The 22965-nt window shown below is 42.8% G+C and overlaps 4 non-coding genes across 4 annotated transcripts; 1 reads left to right on the top strand and 3 right to left on the bottom strand.

Moving 5' to 3' along the window:
• Positions 1–4509: 4509 nt before the first annotated feature.
• Positions 4510–4581, bottom strand: trnag-ucc (transfer RNA glycine (anticodon UCC)). Its single transcript has one exon. It is a non-coding gene; the product is annotated as a tRNA-Gly (tRNA).
• Positions 4582–12434: 7853 nt separating this feature from the next.
• On the top strand, positions 12435–12517 carry trnal-cag (transfer RNA leucine (anticodon CAG)). The gene has a single exon. It is a non-coding gene; the product is annotated as a tRNA-Leu (tRNA).
• A 2426-nt stretch (positions 12518–14943) lies between these two features.
• trnav-uac (transfer RNA valine (anticodon UAC)) lies at positions 14944–15016 on the bottom strand. Its single transcript has one exon. It is a non-coding gene; the product is annotated as a tRNA-Val (tRNA).
• A 440-nt stretch (positions 15017–15456) lies between these two features.
• trnan-guu (transfer RNA asparagine (anticodon GUU)) lies at positions 15457–15530 on the bottom strand. Its single transcript has one exon. It is a non-coding gene; the product is annotated as a tRNA-Asn (tRNA).
• Positions 15531–22965: the final 7435 nt, after the last annotated feature.

Raw genomic sequence — 22965 nt, 5'->3', positions numbered from 1 at the left:
TCTCACAGTTTAAAATACAAGGTGCACTGTTTAAAATGCACGGTGCTCTCACAGTTCAAAATACAAGGTGCACTCACAGTTTAAAATACAAGGTGCACTCACAGTTTAAAATACAAGGTGCTCTCACTGTTTAAAATGCACGGTGCTCTCACTGTTTATAATGCACGGTGCTCTCACTGTTTAAAATGCACGGTGCTCTCACTGTTTAAAATGCATGGGGCTCTCACTCTTTATAATGCATGGTGCTCACTCTGTTTTAAATGCATGGTGTTCTCACTGCTTACAATGCATGGTGCTCTCAATGTTTATAATGCATGTTGCTCTCACTCTTTATAATGCATGGTGCTCCCACTGTTTCTAATGCAAGGTGCTCTCACTGTTTATAATGCATATTGGTCTCACTGTTCATAATCAATGCTCCTCTCTTTATAATGCATGGTGCTCCCACTGTTTGTAATGCATCGTGCTCTCACTGTCTATAATGCTTGGTATCTCACTGTTTATAATGCATGGTGCTCTCACTGTTTAATGTGCATAGTGCTCTCACTGTTTATAATGCATGGCGCTCTCACTGTTTATAATGCATGGCGCTCTCACTGTTTATAATGCATGGAGCTCTCACTGGTTGAAATGCATGGTCCTTTCACTGTTTAAAATGCATCGTGCTCTCACTGTCTATAATGCTGGGTATCTCACTGTTTATAATGCATGGTGCTCTCACTGTTTAATGTGCATAGTGCTCTCACTGCTTATAAGGCATGGTGCACTCACTGTATATAATGCATGGTGCTCTCACTGTTTATAATGCACGTTGCTCTCACTGTTTATAATGCATGGTGCTCTCACTGTTTATAATACACGTTGCTCTCACTGTTTATCATGCATGTTGCTCTCACTGCATTCAATGCATTGTGCTCTCACTGTTTATCATGCATGTTGCTCTCACTGCTTATAATGCACAGTGCTCTCACTGTTTATAATGCATGGTGCTCTCACTGTTTATAATGCATTGTGCTCCTACTGTTTATAATGCATGGTGTTCTGACAGTTTATAATGCATGGTGCTCTCACTGTTTAATGTGCATAGTGCTCTCACTGCTTATAATGCACAGTGCTCTCACTGTATATAATGCATGGTGCTCTCACTGTTTATAATGCATGGTGCTCTCATTGTTTATCGTGCACGGTGCTCTCACTGTTTATCGTGCACAGTGCTCTCACTGTTTATCATGCGTGGTGCTCTCACTGTTTATCATGCGTGGTGCTCTCACTGTTTAAAATGCATGGTGCTCTCACTGTTTAAAATGCATGGTGCTCTCACTGTTTACAATGCATGGTGCTCTCTCTGCTTATAATGCATGGTGCTCTCACTGTTTAAAATGCATGGTGCTCTCACTGTTTACAATGCATGGTGCTCTCTCTGCTTATAATGCATGGTGCTCTCATTGTTTTAAATGCATGGTGCTCTCACTGTTTTAAATGCATCGTGGTCTCACTGTTCATAATCAATGCTGCTCTCACTGTTTGCAATGCATGGTTCTCTCACTGTTTATAATGCATGGTGCTCTTACTGTTTATAATGCATGGTGCTCTCACTGTTTATAATGCATATTGGTCTCACTGTTCATAATCAATGCTGCTCTCACTGATTATAATGCATGGTGCTCTCACTGGTTATAATGCATGGTGCTCTCACTGTTTATAATGCATGTTGCTCTCACTGTTTATAATGCATGGTGCTCTCACTGTTTATAATGCATGGTGCTCTCACTGTTTATAATGCACGTTGCTCTCATTGTTTATAATGCATGGTGCTCTCACTGTTTATAATACACGTTGCTCTCACTGTTTATCATGCATGTTGCTCTCACTGCATTCAATGCATTGTGCTCTCACTGTTTATAATGCTTTTTGCTCTCACTGCTTATAATGCACAGTGCTCTCACTGTTTATAATGCATGGTGCTCTCACTGTTTATAATGCATTGTGCTCCTACTGTTTATAATGCATGGTGTTCTGACAGTTTATAATGCATGGTGCTCTCACTGTTTAATGTGCATGGTGCTCTCACTGTTTATAATGCACGTTGCTCTCATTGTTTATAATGCATGGTGCTCTCACTGTTTATAATACACGTTGCTCTCACTGTTTATCATGCATGTTGCTCTCACTGCATTCAATGCATTGTGCTCTCACTGTTTATAATGCTTTGTGCTCTCACTGCTTATAATGCACAGTGCTCTCACTGTTTATAATGCATGGTGCTCTCACTGTTTATAATGCATTGTGCTCCTACTGTTTATAATGCATGGTGTTCTGACAGTTTATAATGCATGGTGCTCTCACTGTTTAATGTGCATGGTGCTCTCACTGTTTATAATGCACGTTGCTCTCATTGTTTATAATGCATGGTGCTCTCACTGTTTATAATACACGTTGCTCTCACTGTTTATAATGCATGGTGCTCTCACTGTTTATAATGCATTGTGCTCCTACTGTTTATAATGCATGGTGTTCTGACAGTTTATAATGCATGGTGCTCTCACTGTTTAATGTGCATGGTGCTCTCACTGTTTATAATGCACGTTGCTCTCATTGTTTATAATGCATGGTGCTCTCACTGTTTATAATACACGTTGCTCTCACTGTTTATCATGCATGTTGCTCTCACTGCATTCAATGCATTGTGCTCTCACTGTTTGTAATGCTTTGTGCTCTCACTGCTTATAATGCACAGTGCTTTCACTGTTTATAATGCATGGTGCTCTCACTGTTTATAATGCATTGTGCTCCTACTGTTTATAATGCATGGTGTTCTGACAGTTTATAATGCATGGTGCTCTCACCGTTTAATGTGCATAGTGCTCTCACTGCTTGTAATGCATGGTGCACTCACTGTATATAATGCATGGTGCTCTCACTGTTTATAATGCATGGTGCTCTCACTGTTTATCGTGCACGGTGCTCTCACTGTTTATCGTGCATGGTGCTCTCACTGTTTATCATGCGTGGTGCTCTCACTGTTTAAAATGCATTGTGCTCTCACTGTTTACAATGCATGGTGCTCTCTCTGCTTATAATGCATGGTGCTCTCACTGTTTATAATGCATGGTGCTCTCACTGTTTTAAATGCACGGTGCTCTCACTGTTTTAAATGCATCGTGGTCTCACTGTTCATAATCAATGCTGCTCTCACTGTTTGCAATGCATGGTTCTCTCACTGTTTATAATGCATGGTTCTCTCACTGTTTATAATGCATGGTGCTCTCACTGTATACAATGCATATTGGTCTCACTGTTCATAATCAATGCTGCTCTCACTGATTATAATCCATGGTGCTCTCACTGGTTATAATGCATGGTGCTCTCACTGTATAAAATGCATATTGGTCTCACTGTTCATAATCAATGCTGCTCTCACTGATTATAATGCATGGTGCTCTCACTGGTTATAATGCATGGTGCTCTCACTGTTTATAATGCATGTTGCTCTCACTGTTTATAATGCACGGTGCTCTCACTGTTTATAATGCACGGTGCTCTAACTGTTTAAAATGCATATTGGTCTCACTGTTCATAATCAATGCTGCTCTCACTGATTATAATGCATGGTGCTCTCACTGGTTATAATGCATGGTGCTCTCACTGTTTACAATGCATGTTGCTCTCACTGTTTATAATGCACGGTGCTCTCACTGTTTATAATGCACGGTGCTCTAACTGTTTAAAATGCATATTGGTCTCACTGTTCATAATCAATGCTGCTCTCACTGTTGGTGATGCATGGTGCTCTCACTTTTTTAAATGCATGGTGCTCTCACTGATAACAATGCATGGTGCTCTCACTTTTATAATGCATGGTGCTCTCACTGTTTATAATGCATGGTCGTCCAACTCTTTATAATGCATGTTGCTCTCTTAAAATCTATCGATCTCAGCTTTGAATATAACTCAACGACTGAGCATCCACAGCCCTCTGGGGTGCAGAGAATTCCAAAGATTCACAATCCTTTGAGTGAAGAAATGTTTCCTCATGTCGGTCCTAAATGGCCGACCCCTTATCTTGAGACTATGAGCTCTAGTTCTTGACTCTCCAGCCAGGGGAATCAGACTCTCAGCATCTACCCTGTCAAGCCGTCTAAGAATTTTATACATTTCAATGCGATCACCTCTCATTCTTCTAAACTCCACCGGATATTGGCCAATTTTACACAATACTTCCTCAGACGACAATTGCAGTACGACCTCCTTACCCTGATATTCCAACACCCTTACAATAAAGGCGAACATATCATTTCCCTTCCTCACTCTCATTGGACCCTTGGTAAATCAGTATTTCCAGCATGTTTTTCCTCTTTTCCTTCGATAGGGAAAAGAAATGAAGGTTGAAAACAGTTTACTATAATTACACCCGATTATGTTTTGGAAATAATATCCAACTGAACTGCATCAAATTCGATTGTGAACTTAAGAGTTTCTGATGGAAATAAACTAATACGAACACTTAATTGCGATGGCCGGGAATCGAACCCGGGTCAACTGCTTGGAAGGCAGCTATGCTCACCGCTACACCACCATCGCTGAAAATAATCAACAATAAAATAGTTCCCAGACATCAGATCCTGACCAGACACTGCAGGCTGTTGGATTTTGTTCTTCATTTTCACTGGTTTCTGACGGATCCTTTCTCGCTCTGTTGCAGTTCCTGTTTCCGCCCAGTAGATTTCACCAACCCCCAATCAATGGAAATTCCACACCAGCCAGTAATTCTTCACCTGATATCGGACTGAAGAGACAGTCGATACCTGCAATACTTGACCAGCTGGAAATACATTTTACCACAGCTCACATCAGCCATTGAGTAAAGTTAAATAATTACATTAAATCATTACAGAGACCGGACGACCAACTGGACAGGATTGGCAGCTTAATATTCAAGTCTATAAGATCTTTAGAAAGGACAGGGAAATAGGGAAAGGAGGAGGAGCAGCAATATTACTAAAGGACAATATTACAGCAGTTCAAAGATAGAATATCAGTGAGGGTGAGCGGGCAGTGTAAACACTCTGAGAGTGACCCATCACAACTGCCCCCACTGTACTCCTCCAGAAGGTATCAGAAGGGCGAGTGCGGGAGGATTTCTTCATTCTTTGTGAAAGTGTTTGTGAGATTGTGGAAATGTCTGGAAGAGGAAAAACCGGCGGTAAAGCTTTGTCCAAGGCCAAGATTCGCTCATCCCGGGGCGGACTGCCAAATCCCTGTTAGCCGTGTTCACAGGCTCCTGCGAAAGGGGAACTATGCTGAACGTGTGGGTGCCGGAGTCCCGGTCTATCTGGATGCTGTGCATCGAGTATCTGACGGCTGAAATCCTCCAGCTGCCCGGCAACGCGGCCCGGGACAAACAAGAAGACCCGCATCATCCCCAGACACCTGCAGCTGGCCATCCGCAACGACGAGGAGCTCAACAAGCTGCTGGGACGGGTGACCATCGCTCAGGGTGTTGTCTGATATCCAGGCCGTGCTGCTGCAGAAGAAAACCAGCATTGTGAGCTCCAAGAGCAAGTAAACCGGCCAAGGCTTAATCTGATAACCCAAAGGACAGGACCAACCTGATTGAAATCTTAGAAGAAGGAACAGAAAGTGCAGATAAGTTAATGCAGTAGAGGTGATATATTTGGATTTTCCGAAGGCCTTCTATAATGTACCACATTGTAGACTCATGGCTAAGTTCAGAGCACGTGGAGTCAGAGTCAGTTGGCTGAATGGATAGTAAGTTGGCTACAAAACTGAAAGCCGAGAATTGAGGTTAAGGGTCGCTACTCAGACTGGCAAAAGGTGGGAAGTGGAGTTCCAGTTGCTGGGACCACTGTTCTTCACAATTTACATTAACGATTTGGATTCGGGAATCTGAAGTACAATTCCAAAATTTGGGGACGACACCAAATTGGGGGATTTAGTTAATACAAAAGAAGAATGCATCAAAATGCAAGAGGGAAATAATAAACTTACAGAATGAAGAATCAGGAGGTCACACACTGCTTGGATAATAAGAGTCTAAACGAGATAGAGGAGCTAGGGATCTAGTGGTACAGATACACAAATCACTGAAAGTAGCGACCCAGGTTAATCAGGTCATAAAAAGACAAATCAAACACTAGGATTCATTTCTGGAGGGATAGAGTTGAAAAGCAAATAAGTTATGTTAAACTTGTATAGAACCTTGTTTAGACCAGACTTGGAATAATGCGAACAGGTCTCGTCTCCATATTATAGACATAGGGGCATTGGAGAAGGTGCAATCAAGATTCAAAAGGATGATACCAGAAATGAGAGGATATTCTTATCAGGAAAGACTGAACAGACTGGGTCTCGTTTCACTCGAAAAGAGAAGGCTGAGGGTTGATCTGATCGAGGTTTTTAAGATAATGATAGGGTTTGTTAGGATCGATGTGGAGAAAATGTTTCCACTTGTGGGGAGTCCAAAACTTCAGGTAATAAATATAAAATAGTCGCTAATAAATCAAATAGGGAATTCAGGAGAAATTGCTTTACCCAGAGAGTGGTTCGAATGTGGAACTTGCAATGACGAGGAGTAGCTGAGGCAAATAACATAGGGGCATTTAAGGGGAAGATAGATCAGCACATGAGGGAGAAAGGAATAGAAGGATATGCCAATAGGGTTAGATGAAGTCAGGAAGGAGGAGGCTCATGAGCAACATAAACGCTGGCATAGTCTAGTTGGGCCGAATGGCCTGTTTCGGTGGTGCAGTTTCAATGTAACTCGATGTAAAGGCTCTTTTCAGAGCCACCCACTGTATCTGTGAAAGGGCTGGTTACTGTCTGAAGGGAGACGCTGATATCATGCTACCAGTGTGGCTTTGAGCTGCTTTTTTCTCGTTGTGGACGAGATGAGGTATTAATGGGACTGGAGTCGGGGCAGTGACCACAGTCCGGTACTTTAAACGGTGACTTCTCGATCCCAGCCCACACATCACCAGGTTTCTTGTATTTATTTAAACTACTTGCCATATTGGGCTCGTAAAGAATCACCAGAACTGCTCGAATAACCTTTCCACATCTCTGGAATTCAGCGCTTCGCTCCGTTTCTGTTCTATTTTGTTGGATTATTTACATAACGCATCAAACTCACTGGGGAATCACTGAAATGTAACTCTGTACAGAAACAAATAACAGTGAATTGCCTGGTGCCCAGGAGATCAGGAACATTACTCGCCTTTCGTCCTGTTATCGAGTAAACCGTGTTTAGAGTCCACCTACCCGCTTTGGTTCCATATGGGGGATTAAACAGAGAAATCGGGAGGGGAGGAGACAGTCAGAGTGACAGTGCGGAGAGCGGCCTCTGATCTTCCAGCTCAACCTCCAGTTCTCCCCATCTGACAGTTTCAAACCGTTTATCGATAATCGAACCGAACCTCAGCGCTCCGCACAAACCCTGACAGACCCGGGCTTCATATTCAAGGATTCCCAAAACACGAAGCTTTCAAATAAGCCCCGTTACAATGAAAAATCGTTAATATTCCTGCCTAAATACAGTCCATTCAATAACAAGTCAACTCGGCTCCTCCATTTCAGTCTGTTTCCCTGTTCTATCTCCCCACACATCCCCTCCCAGACGGGTTCAGCGTTTTACAAACACCTTATTCCAGTTTATTTGGAGAATCTCATGTGTTGGGGTTTGAGTTATGACGCGGAGTTTCTCCACTAGTGTTACCGTCTCACAGAGACTCTCGCCCTGAATCTGTGAAAAGATTATGACCATGAACTGGGACTGGAGCCGAAACATCCCCATTTACTGTGAGGCCCGGCCCGGGCATCTCATTCTCTCTATTTTATATCAGACAGTATCCCACTTTCATGTCCAGCAATCGAGAGAGAGAGAGACAGTATCAGTCTTACACTCCCTATCTGTGTCCAAATCACGCTCAATAGCAGTATCCACCTTCATATACAGCACCAGAGAGAGAGAGGGAGGCAGACATGGTGAGAGAGACAGAGAGCGGTGAGACACAGTGACAGACAGACGTTAACAGTATTAGATCCAGACTGACCGGGAAAGTGCCGTTTTATCCAGAAAGATCGCGTTGGAGAGACAGAAGATGCAATCTCATCTCTCACTGATATTGTACAAGGGTCAGACACACTATTAATCCCACACTCAGGGACAGTACAGAGAGGGACAGAAACAATGGGTCACATTTAACCCTCTAATGCCTGTTGTACTATCTGCAGTTTTACAGCTCAGGGCTGTTCGATATTACTCTCAGTGACCTACAGTCTCACTCCGGTTAAATTAATCTGCGACTGTTGCTGCCTGATATTAACCCTACACGGTCCCAGCAAATACACCGACTTCCACTTTCCTCCCATGTTTCTCCAGGATTGGTTTGAGAAATCCTCTCTCAGTCACACATTATAGGGACCATTAATGAAGAGAATCCATTGGCTGATTTCACAGCCGCTCACTTTATCTCTGAAAGGCTCTTTACCATCAAAAGACCCCGAGAGAAACAGCAGGGATGGAAACATCTAGTTTAATAGTTGGAGATTGTAAAGTCAGTCTAGATTCCAGCGTTAGGCACTGGTGGAATCCCATCTGTTTCCCATTCTGGTGCCTGTTCCTGCACTGCCTGTGGACCCCATTCCCTCTGAGCTTTCCCCCAGACCCACTTCCTTTGCTCAGACTCGGAAAAATTCCAATTGGGGAAAGTTTCCATCGATTTTTGGATTGGGAATTGTGGGCGCCATTCCCTCAGTGAGCGGAAGAAGATGGTTTAAAACAGCCGGGAATGGAGAGATCACGGCCCCCGGGGGAAGGGAGCAAAGAGCAGCCTCGTTACAGCAGATCATCGCTTCGGGACCGTGTCCGCAGATGGGCTCAGAGATCGGCATTGAGTCCGGGGGAAGTTCAGCGGGAGTCCGGGGGGCTGTTTGTAAGAGGCGGAGTGGATCAGGAACTGGTCCCGGAACATGGAGTGTGAGGGGGAAGGGAGAGGTCATTCTCGGGCTGTGTGTGTACAGGGTGTGTCCAGGGGAAGGGAGAGAGAATGGGAAGAACCTGCTATTAAAATCATTGCTGCTTTCTCTCCCCAAACCAGTAATGAATGGCCCTGGTTTAGTTCCAGCCTCACCCTATTTATTGTGATTGGATAGTGAAGAGTGGAAACAGAGCCGGACAGTAAGGATGTGGGGAGTTATACAAAGAGCATCTATTGCAGGCTTTAGCTGAGAAGTGTGAAGGACACATTTTAAACAGCGGCTGTTTGGTTTCCGTTGAACGGTTAGTCCCATGGGAGAGGGGATTCGAAACCTGACCTGGACAAAGGTCCCTGCCCCATCGGGTCGTCCCATTCATGGATCGGTGCAGGGGTTGGGCCGTGTCTGGATGTCATTAAATTGTTGTAAAACAGCTCAACACACCTGGTATGCTGAAGCTGAGTGCTGCAGTACTGCAGTGGAGTCAGACACTGACACTGTTTGTATCACTGGATTTCATTTGTGGATATTCAAAATGATCATTAACAGAGATATTAAACTGATCACTTCTGTATTTTCTACCTCACGTGTTCCTGAGTAACAAGAGATAGTTTTCTTTCTCCAGGCAAACACTGGAACGATCCAGAATAAATGTGATGCTTCCTCCATCCGAGGCAGAAGGAACAATGCAGCCAGCTCCTTCTCACACACAGTAGGTATATTATCACTCACAGAGCACAGAGACACAGACAGGTCATCAGTTCCACAGTCTCAGACAGCAGAAGTAGTCAGTCCCACACTGATCACAATTTCCAGAGACACATTTTCAATCCAACAGTCAAGCAGAGTAGGTGAGGCTGGCACTGTTCCATTCCCCCTAACTCAGTCCCGCTGACAGGTAGATACAAAAATCCCAGTCCAAAATCACACTCTCAGAGTGAAAGGCACTGTGTCAATCTCACAATAGAGCAAAATTAGCTACGAATTAAATACCAGATAGAAATCACACATGGTACCCGATTCAAAGGTACAGAATGAATCCCAATAATGTACCCCGAGATTCAAATTGAATACTAGCCCAGAACTCTCACACATGACTTTAATACATGCAATATCCATTCGAAAAGTGTATCATATGATACACATTGCACACAAGTCCAAAACTCAGGTAGAGTATCAGATTGAGAAATATTGAAAGATAGTAAACCTGAGAAACAAATTAGATACTTGTTCAGAATGTACTCGTAGAATGAGATTTAAAGATAGATTGTCAATTCTATTAGTGCAGACTGAGATACACATTACATACCAGTCCAAAAATCTCATACAAGATTAGATTGAAAGATACGGTGTCAATTCTATTTCTACAGACTGATCTACACATTACATACCAATTCAAAAATGTCACCTTATCAGTTTGAAAGATACATTAATATCCACAACAGTACTCACAGAGATACAGATTTAATAGTACTCCAAAAAGCACACAAATTATCGGATTAAAACCTCCAGCATCATATCCTAAAGTATGTCCATATTTACCAATTAAACAATGAGTAAAACTATTTTAACATCGAGATATTAAAGCTACAATATTGAACGCCATAATGTAATCTGTACAGAATAATTACGTACAGATACAGAATGAATCTCACATTCAGAGACAGTACCAGAGACACAGAGACACAGAATGACTCCAACTCTCACAGATGCAGAAGGAATCCCAAACTCACATACAGTACAAGAGACTGACAGACACACAGTTAATCCCACACTCACACACAGTGCCAGAGACTGACAGGTACAGTATGAATCCCACACTAACATGCATTATGAGTAACTGCATATTTAGGATGAATTCAACTCCCACATACAGTACTGGAGACTGTATATACAGAATGAATCCCACAATCACATGCAGTATGAGTAACTGCATATCTAGGATGAATTCAACTCCCACATACAGTACTGGAGACTGTATATACAGAATGAATCCCACACACACATGGAGTACCAGAGACTGACAGATACCGAAAGATTCCCACACTAACACACAGTTTTATGTAAGGAATTAATCACAAACTCTCACACACACTGCTGACAAGATACAGAATCAATTCCAAACTCACACACAGTATCAGAGAGTGACAGATACAGATGAATCCCACACTTCACACACAGTACCTGAGACTGACAGATACAGAATGAATCCCACACTCACACACAGTACCAGAGACTGACAGATACAGAATGAATCCCACACTCACACACAGTACCAGAGACTGACAGATACAGAATGAATCCCACACTCACACACAGTACCAGAGACTGACAGATACAGAATGAATCCCACACTCACACACAGTACCAGAGACTGACAGATACAGAATGAATCCCACACTCACACACAGTACCAGAGACTGTCGCAGCATGAAATGGTCCTTATCAAAGTCACAATTGATACCCTATGTGACTACCACCATGATAAACTGTCCCTCCTCATCCTTCCCAAATACAATATCTCACCGTGCTGTTTTGCTGTTAGACTAGTTTCCTCTCTCTGCTTTTATTTGGAATGTGTTGCTTTTCCATCTGATAACACTTGGTATCATCGTATTATGTTAGTCCACAAGAGGAGATCATTCGGCCCATCGTGCCTGTGCCGGGTCAAACACACGTATTCGTTCAAGATTCGTTCAGCGATAGATTGAGTGCTTTGTTATCAGAAAAATGCCTGAACCCCCACAGTCTACAGCTTTCCTCCTCGCTATCAACCACACGGCCTATTTTTGTGTCACCCGCAAATGTCTTTATCATGCCTCCGACGTTTAAGTCCAAATCGTTCATGGATACCACAAAAATCAAAGGACCAAGTACCGAGCCCTGCGGCACCCCACTGGAAACAGCCTTCCAGCCGCAAAAACACCCGTCGGCCATTAACTTCCTGCCACTGAGCCAATTTTGGATCCAACAAGCCGCATTCCCTTGTATCCCATGGGCCTTTACTTTTTTGACCAATCTGCCATGTGGGAACTTTTCAAAAGGCTTGCTAAAATCCACGTCGACTACATCAATTGCGCTACCCTCATTGATCCTCCTTGTCACCTCCTCGAAAAATTCAATCAGGTTAGTCAGACACGACCTCCCCTTGACAAATCCATGTTGACTGTCCTTGATTAATCCGTGACTTTCGAAGTGACAGTTCATCCGATCCCTCAGAATTGATTGCAATAATTCGAAATGGTGTCTTTCTCCTGCTTGCTGCAATGACAGATCAGGCGGTGAACAATACTCAGGCCCGGCGAGCTCAGTCGGACAGAGCACTAAGCTCTTAATCGTGGGTTCGAGCCCGACTTTAGGCGAGTGCCATTTTAAACTTTTATGATGCTTTCACTGGCCAACAGTGCAGAAATGATGCAGAATGAAACATGAAATCGGTCGTCAGGATGGCCGAGCGGTCTAAGGCGCTGCGTTCAGGTCGCAGTCTCTTCTGGAGGCGTGGGTTCGAATCCCACTTCTGACATTTGTTATCTTTACTGTTACGTGGAAATATTTTATTTGTGGATTGGGCTGCAGCTGATTTTACTGCCAAGTCGATTTGCTCCTCCCACAAAAGCAACTGGCTTTGTCATGGATATGTGACTTGAGAAGTTTCGAACGGTGAAATGGTTGACATATTAATGACCTGGACAAAGAAATAGAACAGCAGTGGGAAACATTTAAAACGGTGATCAATAGAGTCCAGGAGAAATATATCCCACTAAAAAGTAAGAACAAACTAGCCAGAAATGACACACCAGGGATGAATAAAGAAATAAGGGTAAAATTGAAACGAAAGAAAAAGGCCCACACTGGACAATAAAGGAGAGGGGGAATGTGAAAAGACTGGGAAAGAAGTCTAAAGAACTATTAGAAAGGCAAAAAGGAATATCAAAAAAAGCAATGTATTCTGGACACATCAACAGCCAAAGAAAGTTTAGGATCGGAATAGGGTCACTAAGGGATACACACGACAAACTCACAGGCAATGACAGCGAAATGGCAGAAATATTAAATAATCACTTTTCTTCAGTATTTACCAGGGAGACCAGCATTGAGTGCATGACAGTGGAAGAAGAGATCAAAAAAATATAAAGACATTGAAGATCGAAAGGGGGGGAGATCATTGATAATCTCATCAAACTGAGAGGGGAAATTTCCTGTTAGGTGCCTAACCAGAGTTTCAAACCGCTCACCCACGCTAATTTCCGTATTACTGTTCAGATTCATTTCACAGGGACACGATTACTGCGCACCATTTAGGGAGGCTCAGTGAAAGGCGGAAATTGATCTATTAATGGAATCATGGAATAGGACAGCGCCATTCGAATGCCATTCGTCCCATCGTGCCTGTGCCAGCTCTCTGAAAGAGCTGTCCAGTTAGTCCCACTCACCTGCTGTTTCCCCATAGCCCTGAAAATGTTTCCATTCAAGCGTTTATCCAATTCCCTTTTGAAAACTGTGAGTTAAAAAAACAATATTGAAAGGGGTGCTGGGGCCTCTGCAGCGTCAATGTAGAGTGTGCGATGATTGAAGTTATCAAGATGTTTCTTTACACATGGTATGTTGTGCAATCATCCTGAAATATCTTCAATATCCAACACAAATTGAATTGCAAACCTGACGGACCAACACTGGAAAACAAGTCACGAGTGAACGCAAATCATCTGGGACCCGTTTTCAGCCTCACGGCACTTTAAGTAAAGTGAAATAACTTTGCATTGAAAAGATTTGGAACTTGCATCTGTGCCTTTATCTGTTCCATTTCTTAAAGTTGCTGGTGTCTGATGATGTACACGCCTCTGCTCCCTCTATTGAACAAGAAAGGAGGTGTTTGACGATGACGGGACCTGTTGGTTATGAGCTCATCCTTTACATTGAGTGGGTTCACGTCTTTTGAACGGCGTCAACTTTAGCCCAGCGGTGAACTTCACAACAAACAAGTTCATCACCGTCTCACCGCGGGCGCTGACTGACATGTTTATTGTTATTTATTTCAGACCTAAATAAATAGTAACCGTGATTTGAAATTTGCACTAAGTGATTTTTAGGTAGTCGCCTTTAAATGTTTCAAAGGCGACTCCTAATTTATGATCGTCCGCCATTTCTCCAGCCGTTTTGAAAACAAAACATGTCTGCTTTTCGCGTCTTTTTTCGAAAGGGAAAAAAATATATTTCCCGTGACCTCTGAAGGATGTACAAGTACATTTCAGAAATCTGAAACAAGTTCACCGAGCTTAAATCGTCTGACCACGTTAAAGGCGCTATGTACATATATATAAATATGTATATGGATGTAATATATGCAAGTCGTTGCTGTCTGTTTCTGTGGTTGTCTTTTTTCCATGTGTGTCCATCTGCAGGTCAATTTTGAATCAATACCAGTGTTCATGTCAGTTTGTTGCATGAAATAAATGAGAGTATCAGGCGCAACCCTCCCTGCCACTGGGTCGGTACTGAGTCAGGGTTCAGACCAAACTTCTGGGTTTTTTTGTGAAAAAGCAATTAAAACCTTCATTCGGGAATGATCCAGTCTCATGTGAGCGGTGAAAGAAACACTGACCCCGATGTGATGTGAACACGCAGCCTTTTGATCTGGAGTCAGACCTTTGCACCACGCGCTCTGAAGACAGGATCCTGGATGTTATCATTTATATGAATGTTTCTCAAACACCGTTTCATTTCTCCCACCTTGGTTGAATCGATGGGGCTTATCAAATCTCCGCCAGATCCCACCGGGAATGAGACAGTATTGGAAGCAGCCTTCACCCCCACGATCACGCTGGCTTTCATCGCCTGCTCTCAGCGGACTGCATTAACAGGGATGGGAGATATGGACTTTGTTCATATTATTCAGCAATGTGAATCGTTAAATATTTACTAATTTTTAATGGGAACAGGGTTTTAAAATGTTTCCGCCTGGTTTCGAACCGGGGACTTTTCGCGTGTAAGGCGAACGTGATAACCACTACACTACGGAAACCTGATGCTGCAAACTCCGTGTTAAGGATATAACCCCTCAGCCAAACTAATTTCCGTATTACTGTCCAGGAGCTCATTTCACAGGGATACATTCACTGCGCTGTATTTCGGAAGGCTGCAGAGAAGGATCGGTGGAGATGGTCAGGCAGGGAATCCCAGAGCATCGCGCCCACACAAACATTTCACTGTTTTTTTTCATGTGCCTGATATCCGACCGCAGTGTAAATTATGGCGAATCAGGCATGCTCAGATCACATTGTTCACAGAGTGTTTTCTTGCAGCCAAATCACACATTCGAAAACGTGAAATGAGATGAAGAGATCGGAGCCATTTAAAGTGCGGCCAGTGACTGCAGATCAGGAATGAAAAGCTGGCACCGGCTTCAGGGCGATCAGAATGAGGCAATGAATCCGAAAGTGGGAAGAAAAAAAGCGCAATTTTCGTCCTTGGGTGGGCTCGAACCACGAACCTTTCGGTTAACAGCCGAACGCGCTAACCGATTGCGCCACAGAAACCGCCCGGTGCTTTTTCTTGCTAGATACACTAAAGCAGCGTGTCACCGAGCCAAAGTTACATGTTGCAGCCACAGAAATGCAATTGTCCACTATCAGTCTTACTTTTCCAGAAATAAAGGATGGGACATTGTTTGTGGAAACATGGAAACGGTCTGGTCTCGCTCACAGCGTCGATATCACCGCGAACCAGCTCTCCTGCAACCGGCGCGCCCACCGGTGCTTTGTCTGTTATTGAGTCGGACTGTGGGAGAACCTTCGCCACACGGACTCCAGCGATTCGAGAAGGCGGCTCACCACCACCTTCTCAAGGGCAATCAGGGATGGGCAATAAATGCCGGCCTCGCCAGCGACGCCCACAACCCATGAACGAATGAAGAAAAAGTATTCTGAGCGTCCTGACGCTGATATCAGGTTTTGATGCCTGATCTGCAGTAACTGGGAGCGCTTTAAATGGCTCCGACCTCTTAATTTCACCCACAACATCAGAGTAACTGTTCCAGGGCGACATGCCGACTCAGCTGCGTCTTGGCCGCCTGTCTGCTCAGTCCTTTATTCGCCTACAATTCCGTTTCCCAAAGCGTATCTACAGATACACAAAGCTCTTTGTCATTTCGGTTCCTTTCGATTTGTCCAGCTCCCGATTGGCAATAATTTGCAAACCTGGTTGCAGCCCTCCGCCTTCCATCGTGTCCAGGGATGGGTTATGTGGAGAGACTGGAGAAGCTGGGATTGTTCTCCTTCGAGCAAAAAAAAAGGTTAAGGGGAGATTTAATAGAGGTGTTCAAAATTATGAGGGGATTTTGATAGAATGGATGGGGAGAAGCTATTTCCATTGGCAGGAGGGTCGATAACCAGAGGACACAACCTGCATTTTTATAGCACCTTTAATGCAGTAAAACCTCACAAAGTGCTTCACAGGAAGAGTTTTTGAACAAAACTTGACACTAAGCCACATAAGGAGATATTGGGACAGGTGACCAAAAGCTTAGTCGAAGAGTTAGGTTTTAAGGTATGTGTTAAAGGAGAGAGAGGCGGAGAGGTTTAAGGATGGAATTCCAGAGCTTAGGGCCTAGGCAGCTGAAGACACAGCCGCAAATGGTGGAGCGATTAAAATCGGGGATGCGCAAGAGGCAAGAATTGGAGGAGCACAGAGATTTTTTTTATTCGTTCATGGGATTTGGGCGTCGCTGGCGAGGCCAGAATTTATTACCCCTCCCTAATTGCCCTTGAGAAGGTGGTGGTGAGCCGCCTTCTCGAATCGCTGGAGTCCGTGTGGTGAAGGTGCTCCCACAGTGCCGTTAGGAAGGGAGTTCCAGGATTTTGACCCAGCGACGATGAAGGAACGGCAATATATTTCCCAGTCTGGATGGTGTGTGACTTGGAGGGGAACGTGCAGGTGGTGTTGTTCCCATGTGCCTGCTGCCCTTGTCCTTCTAGGTGGTAGAGGTCGCGGGTTTGGGAGGTGCTGTCGAAGAAGCCTTGGCGAGTTGCTGCAGTGCATCCTGTGGATGGTGCACACTGCAACCACATTGTGCCAGTGGTGAAGGGAGTGAATGTTTAGGGTGGTGGATGGGGTGACAATCAAGCTGGCTGCTTTGTCCTGGATGGTGTCGAGCTTCTTGAGTGTTTTTGGAGCTGCACTCAACAAGGCAAGTGGAGAGTATTCCATCACACTCCTGACTTGTGCCTTGTAGATGGTGGAAAGGCTTTGGGGAGTCAGGAGGTGAGTCACTCGCCGCAGAATACCCAGCCTCTGACCTGCTCTTGTAGCCACATGATAGGGTGGGTTAGCGAGGTTCTGGTGGGATTTGAAAGCAAGGATGAGAATTTTAAAATCAAGGCGTTCCCCGACAGGCGGTTTGACTGGAGCGTCAAACCGTCCCCTCCCGTCTTTACTTCCACATACGTACATTGGGACAGGGCTTGGGCGGATTTTTCTGTGTCTCACTCGGGGCCGCTGAGTCTCCTGCAGTCCCCCCGATCACCAACTCACCCAGTTTGTAAATTTAAACCGGAACAAGTGCCTCGCAGAGGACAAGAGATGAAGGCAAGGCTGGAACCTCTGACAATAAATCTCTTGCCCACCAGCGAGGTTTGTGTCCCTGAATCGCTAACTCTTCTTTTAAAGTTTTGACATTCATTGGACGCCACGCGGCTCCTCCAGACTTGTCTCTTGCACTCACAGTGAAGCGGAGGGCCGTTTTCACTCGCACCGGCAGCAATTGTGATATCAAGAAAAAGGTGGCGGAGAAATTCTCAATTTCAGCGAAAATGGAGCGCTGGGGTCCGCTCATGAGTGCAGCGTAAAAGTTGCAACTCGCACCCACGATCCCGAGGGGAATGCCTCTACCGACTGAGCTAGCCAAGCCTGAGGAAACTGTTACTTCCTTGTCTTTTGTGGCAGCGAGCCGGCTGTTGGCTCCGCTCCAAGGGTTCAGTGCAAACCATGAAACAGGTTCTCCTGAATTCCATGGTGTCGAAGGCAATCGAGTAACAAATCGAGCAATGTATTCCGCTCAATCATTGATCATTCCATTCAGATCTTCTGCTTTTCAGCTGCACTTCCCCAAAACATTGCAAATAATTTTGCTCAGTATTTGTTTCGCTTGTTTAATATTTTGTTCTCCGGTTTTGCCAGATTAACATTTCATTTCAATTATCAATGACAGGGAGCAATGAACAATGAACGAGTGACCAAAGTTCCGTTTATTATTAAAAAGCAGTGATTCCGAAATTATCCAGGTTGATATGAATGGTAAGATAAATAGTGATTTCGACATGATTTAAATACGCAGTCTTCAGAATCTGGAATCAGACGCGCTACCGTTTCACCACGAGGTCTACTGATGGCATAGATTATATATGTATGAAAACTTATTATATCCTTAAATATATAAATATTTGATGCAGTGTTCCCTTGTGGTTGGGAATAGTTCATTGCACAAAAATAATTCAAGTCTGTGAGACATTTAATGTTTTTTTAATCGCCATTAATACGTTCTGTTGCACACTGAAGGAAATGTTAACTTGTTTGCCAAGTGACAATTAAAACGTCAATACATCTTTGAGCTTTGCATGTCATGAACTTTTATCCCTTCCCATTTTACATACTGTATTTTAGGAGTCTGCTTAAAAATGTTTAGTGCTTATTATACCAGGAATCCGGTGTAGCCGTTGTTAAATTTAAAAAGGTTTGTCGCCCCTTTCACGCATGAACAAACTCGACCCTGGAGGTTTATGGGGAGCAAGTCCCAACAAAATGTTTCCCTCCGAGGTCAAATCGGGGACTTTCTGCATGTAACTGGCGAACATGATAACCGCTACACTACGGAAAGGACAAACTTTTCGGTCTCAGGTCTGAAGGAAGTGTCTCGGGGAAACATGAACTGCTGAGACTCTTTACACTGACTCTCTTCACGAATATTTCATCGATCGAAACTATACAAGTCACAGGGAAAAATGTCAAAGTCATTAAACTCCCGAATTAGCCCCAAAATCAATCAATCTCAGTTTTGCAATGTTCAATTGACCCCCGGCCTCAACAGCTTTTTGGGGGTGAGTGTTCCAGATTTCCACTCCCCTTTGTGTGAAGAAGTGCTTCCTGACCTCACTCCTGAACAGCTGAGCTCTAATTTTAAGGTTACGCCCCCTTGTTCTGGACTTTCCCCACCAGAGAAAATAGTCTCTATCTGCCCTGTCAAATCCTTTAATCATCTTAAACACCTCAATTAGATCACCCCTTAATATTCTATACTCAAGGGAATGCAAGTCCAGTCTATGCAACCTGTCCTCATAATTGCTTATCAAGGATAGCCACCAAAAGGGGTTTTACGATGGCTGGCTTTTGAGTGCATTGGCTTTTGCCAATGGGTATGTTGGTCCAGGGTTATGATTCTCGCTTCGGGGTTGTTTGTCCAAATATGTGAGAGATCCCGGACGAGCCCTTATTTTACTTTTGATCTTGAACGTCCAAAGACAGAAAAGTACCCAAATCACCTCACATGAGTGAAACAATTCCTATGTTTCATACTATTACCTAACACAACTGCCCAACTTGGTTCTGATGAAAGGTCATTGACCTGAAACATTAACTCTGTTACTCTCTCCACAGATGTTGCCTGACCTGCTGAGGGTTTCCAGCATTTTCTCTGTTATCAGAGTATCACTTCCCTCATCACCTAACTACACTCATCCACTAGATGTCGCCTTGTGGTGCAAACAGGCTCCTTCCGCACAGCCAGGTGTTCTGCTTTAGGCATTAATTATAACTATAACTTTTGAACTTGTTGGTTAAAACATATGGCCTTGCCCATTGACCAAAAAGCAGAATGGTGTTTATCTCTCACCAGTACAGCCCTTTCCCGCTGCGTCAGTATGGAATGATACGTAGCAATCATACAGATGTCACACCTCTCCTGCTTCCCTGTGAAGCTGGTAAGACGAATAGCACACAATGCTGTCTGATACACATACTCACCAACTCTGAATGATTTAAAGGCCTTGTTATGATTGTCAGAGAATTGTTTATATCAAAAGGACAATTAACTTACGAGTATTATGATATCAGCTGCAATCCAAGAGTTTCTGGACTTCAGAATCTACTAGTCTCTATGTTAAACATATGCATGCATGTAAAATGAAGCAAATCTGTCTTATGATTGTAGTTTCATTCTCCCAACAGAGATTTATACTTCCTTACTTAAGAGGCAAAAGCTAAAGGTTAATATTACTTCAATATAAAGACTAACTCTTTCCTTACAATCCAGATACCCCAAACTAATATAACACCTCAAACTGATCGAGTTTCTCAAACTAAAATAGTACCTCAAACTAGTACAGTACCTCAAACGTATCGAGAATCTGAAACTAATATAATACCTCAAGCTAATACATCGTCTCATACTGATACAGTACCTCAAACAAATACAACACCTTAAACTAATACAAACCGATACAGAACCTGAAACTAATATAATACCTCAAACTAATACAGCATCTTAATCTAATTCAGTAGCTCAAACTAATAAAGTACCTCAAACGATAAAGAACCTGAAACTAATATAGTACCTCAAACTTATACATAATCTCAAACTAAAAATACCTCAAACCGATACAGAGCCTGAAACTAATCGAATACCTCAAACTAATACAGCATCTCAAACTAATACAGTATCTCAAACTAATAAAGTACCTCAAACTAATACAGTACCTCAAACTAATACAGTACCTCAAACTAATACAGTACCTCAAACTAATACAGTACCTCAAACGAATGCAACACCTTAATCTAACACAGCACCTCAAATTGACACAGATTCTGAAAATAATATAACACCACAAACTACTACAACACCTCAAACTAATACAACACCTCAAACTAATACAGCACCTCACACTAATACAGCACCTCAAACTGATACAGCACATCAAACTGATACAGCACCTCAAGCTAATACAGTACCTCGAACTAATATATTACCTCAAATTAGTACAGCATCTTAAACTAACACAGCACTTCAAACTAACGCAGCACCTCAAACTAACACTGTACCTCGAATTAATACAGTGCCTCAAACAAATACAGTACCTCAAACTAATACAGTACCTCAAGCTAATACCGTATCTCGAATTAATACAGTACCTCAAACAAATACAGCACCTCAAACTAATAGTGTTCCTAAAACAAATACAGCACCTCAAACTAATAGTGTTCCTAAAACAAATACAGCACCTCAAACTAATAGTGTTCCTCAAACAAATACAGCACCTCAAACTAATAGTGTACCTCAAACAAATACAACACCTCAAACTGAGAGTGTTCCTCAAACAAATACAGCACCTCAAACTAATACAGTACCTCGTAATAATACTGTACCTCAAACAAATACAGCACCTCAAACTAATTGTGTTCCTAATACAAATACAGGACCTCAAACTAATAGTGTTCCTCAAACAAATACAGCACCTCAAACTAATCGTGTTCCTCAAACTAATACAGCACCTCAAACTAATAGTGTGCCTCAAACAAATACAGCACTTCAAACTAATCGTGTTCCTCAAACTAATACAGCACCTCAAACTAAAAGTGCTCCTCAAACAAATACAGCACCTCAAACTAATAGTGTTCCTCAAACAAATACAGCACCTCAAACTGATAGTGTACCTCAAACAAATACAGCACCTCAAACTAATAGTGTTCCTCAAACTAATCCAGCACCTCAAACTCATACTGTTCTTCAAACAAAAACAGCACCTCAAACTAATAGTGTTCCTCAAACTAATCCAGCACCTCAAACTAATAGTGTTCCTCAAACTAATCCAGCACCTCAAACTAATAGTGTTCCTAAAACAAATACAGCGCCTCAAACTGATCGTGTTCCTCAAACTAATCCAGCACCTCAAAATAATAGTGTTCCTCAAACAAATACAGCACCTCAAACTAATATTGTTCCTAAAACAAATAGAGCACCTCAAACTAATAGTGTTCCTAAAACAAATACAGCACCTCAAACTAATAGTGTTCCTCAAACAAATACAGCACCTCAAACTAATAGTGTTCCTCAAACAAATACAGCACCTCAAACTAATAGTGTTCCTCAAACAAATACATCACCTCAAACTAATAGTGTTCCTCAAACAAATACAGCACCTCAAACTAATAGTGTTCCTCAAACAAATACATCACCTCAAACTAATAGTGTTCCTCAAACAAATACAGCACCTCAAACGAATCGTGTTCCTCAAACTAATCCAGCACCTCAAACTAATAGTGTTCCTCAAACAAATACAGCACCTCAAACTAATAGTGTTCCTCAAACAAATACAGCACCTCAAACTAATAGTGTTCCTCAAACAAATACAGCACCTCAAACTAATAGTGTTCCTCAAACTAATACAGCACCTCAAACTAATAGAGTTCCTCAAACTAATCCAGCACCTCAAATTAATAGTGTTCCTCAAACAAATAGAGCACCTCAAACTAATAGTGTTCCTAAAACAAATACAGCACCTCAAACTAATAGTGTTCCTCAAACAAATACAGCACCTCAAACTAATAGTGTTCCTCAAACAAATACAGCACCTCAAACTAATAGTGTTCCTCAAACAAATACAGCACCTCAAACTAATAGTGTTCCTCAAACAAATACAGCACCTCAAACTAATAGTGTTCCTCAAACAAATACAGCACCTCAAACTAATAGTGTTCCTCAAACTAATACAGCACCTCAAACTAATAGAGTTCCTCAAACTAATCCAGCACCTCAAATTAATAGTGTTCCTCAAACAAATACAGCACCTCAAACTAATAGTGTTCCTCAAACAAATACAGCACCTCAAACTAATAGTGTTCCTCAAACTAATCCAGCACTCAAACCAATAGTGTTCCTCAAACAAATATCTCACTTCAAACTAATAGTGTTCCTCAAACAATACA

Source organism: Heptranchias perlo, unplaced genomic scaffold (genome assembly GCF_035084215.1).
Source record: "Heptranchias perlo isolate sHepPer1 unplaced genomic scaffold, sHepPer1.hap1 HAP1_SCAFFOLD_47, whole genome shotgun sequence".
In the NCBI taxonomy this organism is placed as follows: Eukaryota; Metazoa; Chordata; class Chondrichthyes; order Hexanchiformes; family Hexanchidae; genus Heptranchias; species Heptranchias perlo.
The sequence above is the reverse complement of the archived record's forward strand: the minus strand, read 5'-3'. Positions and strand labels throughout refer to the sequence as shown.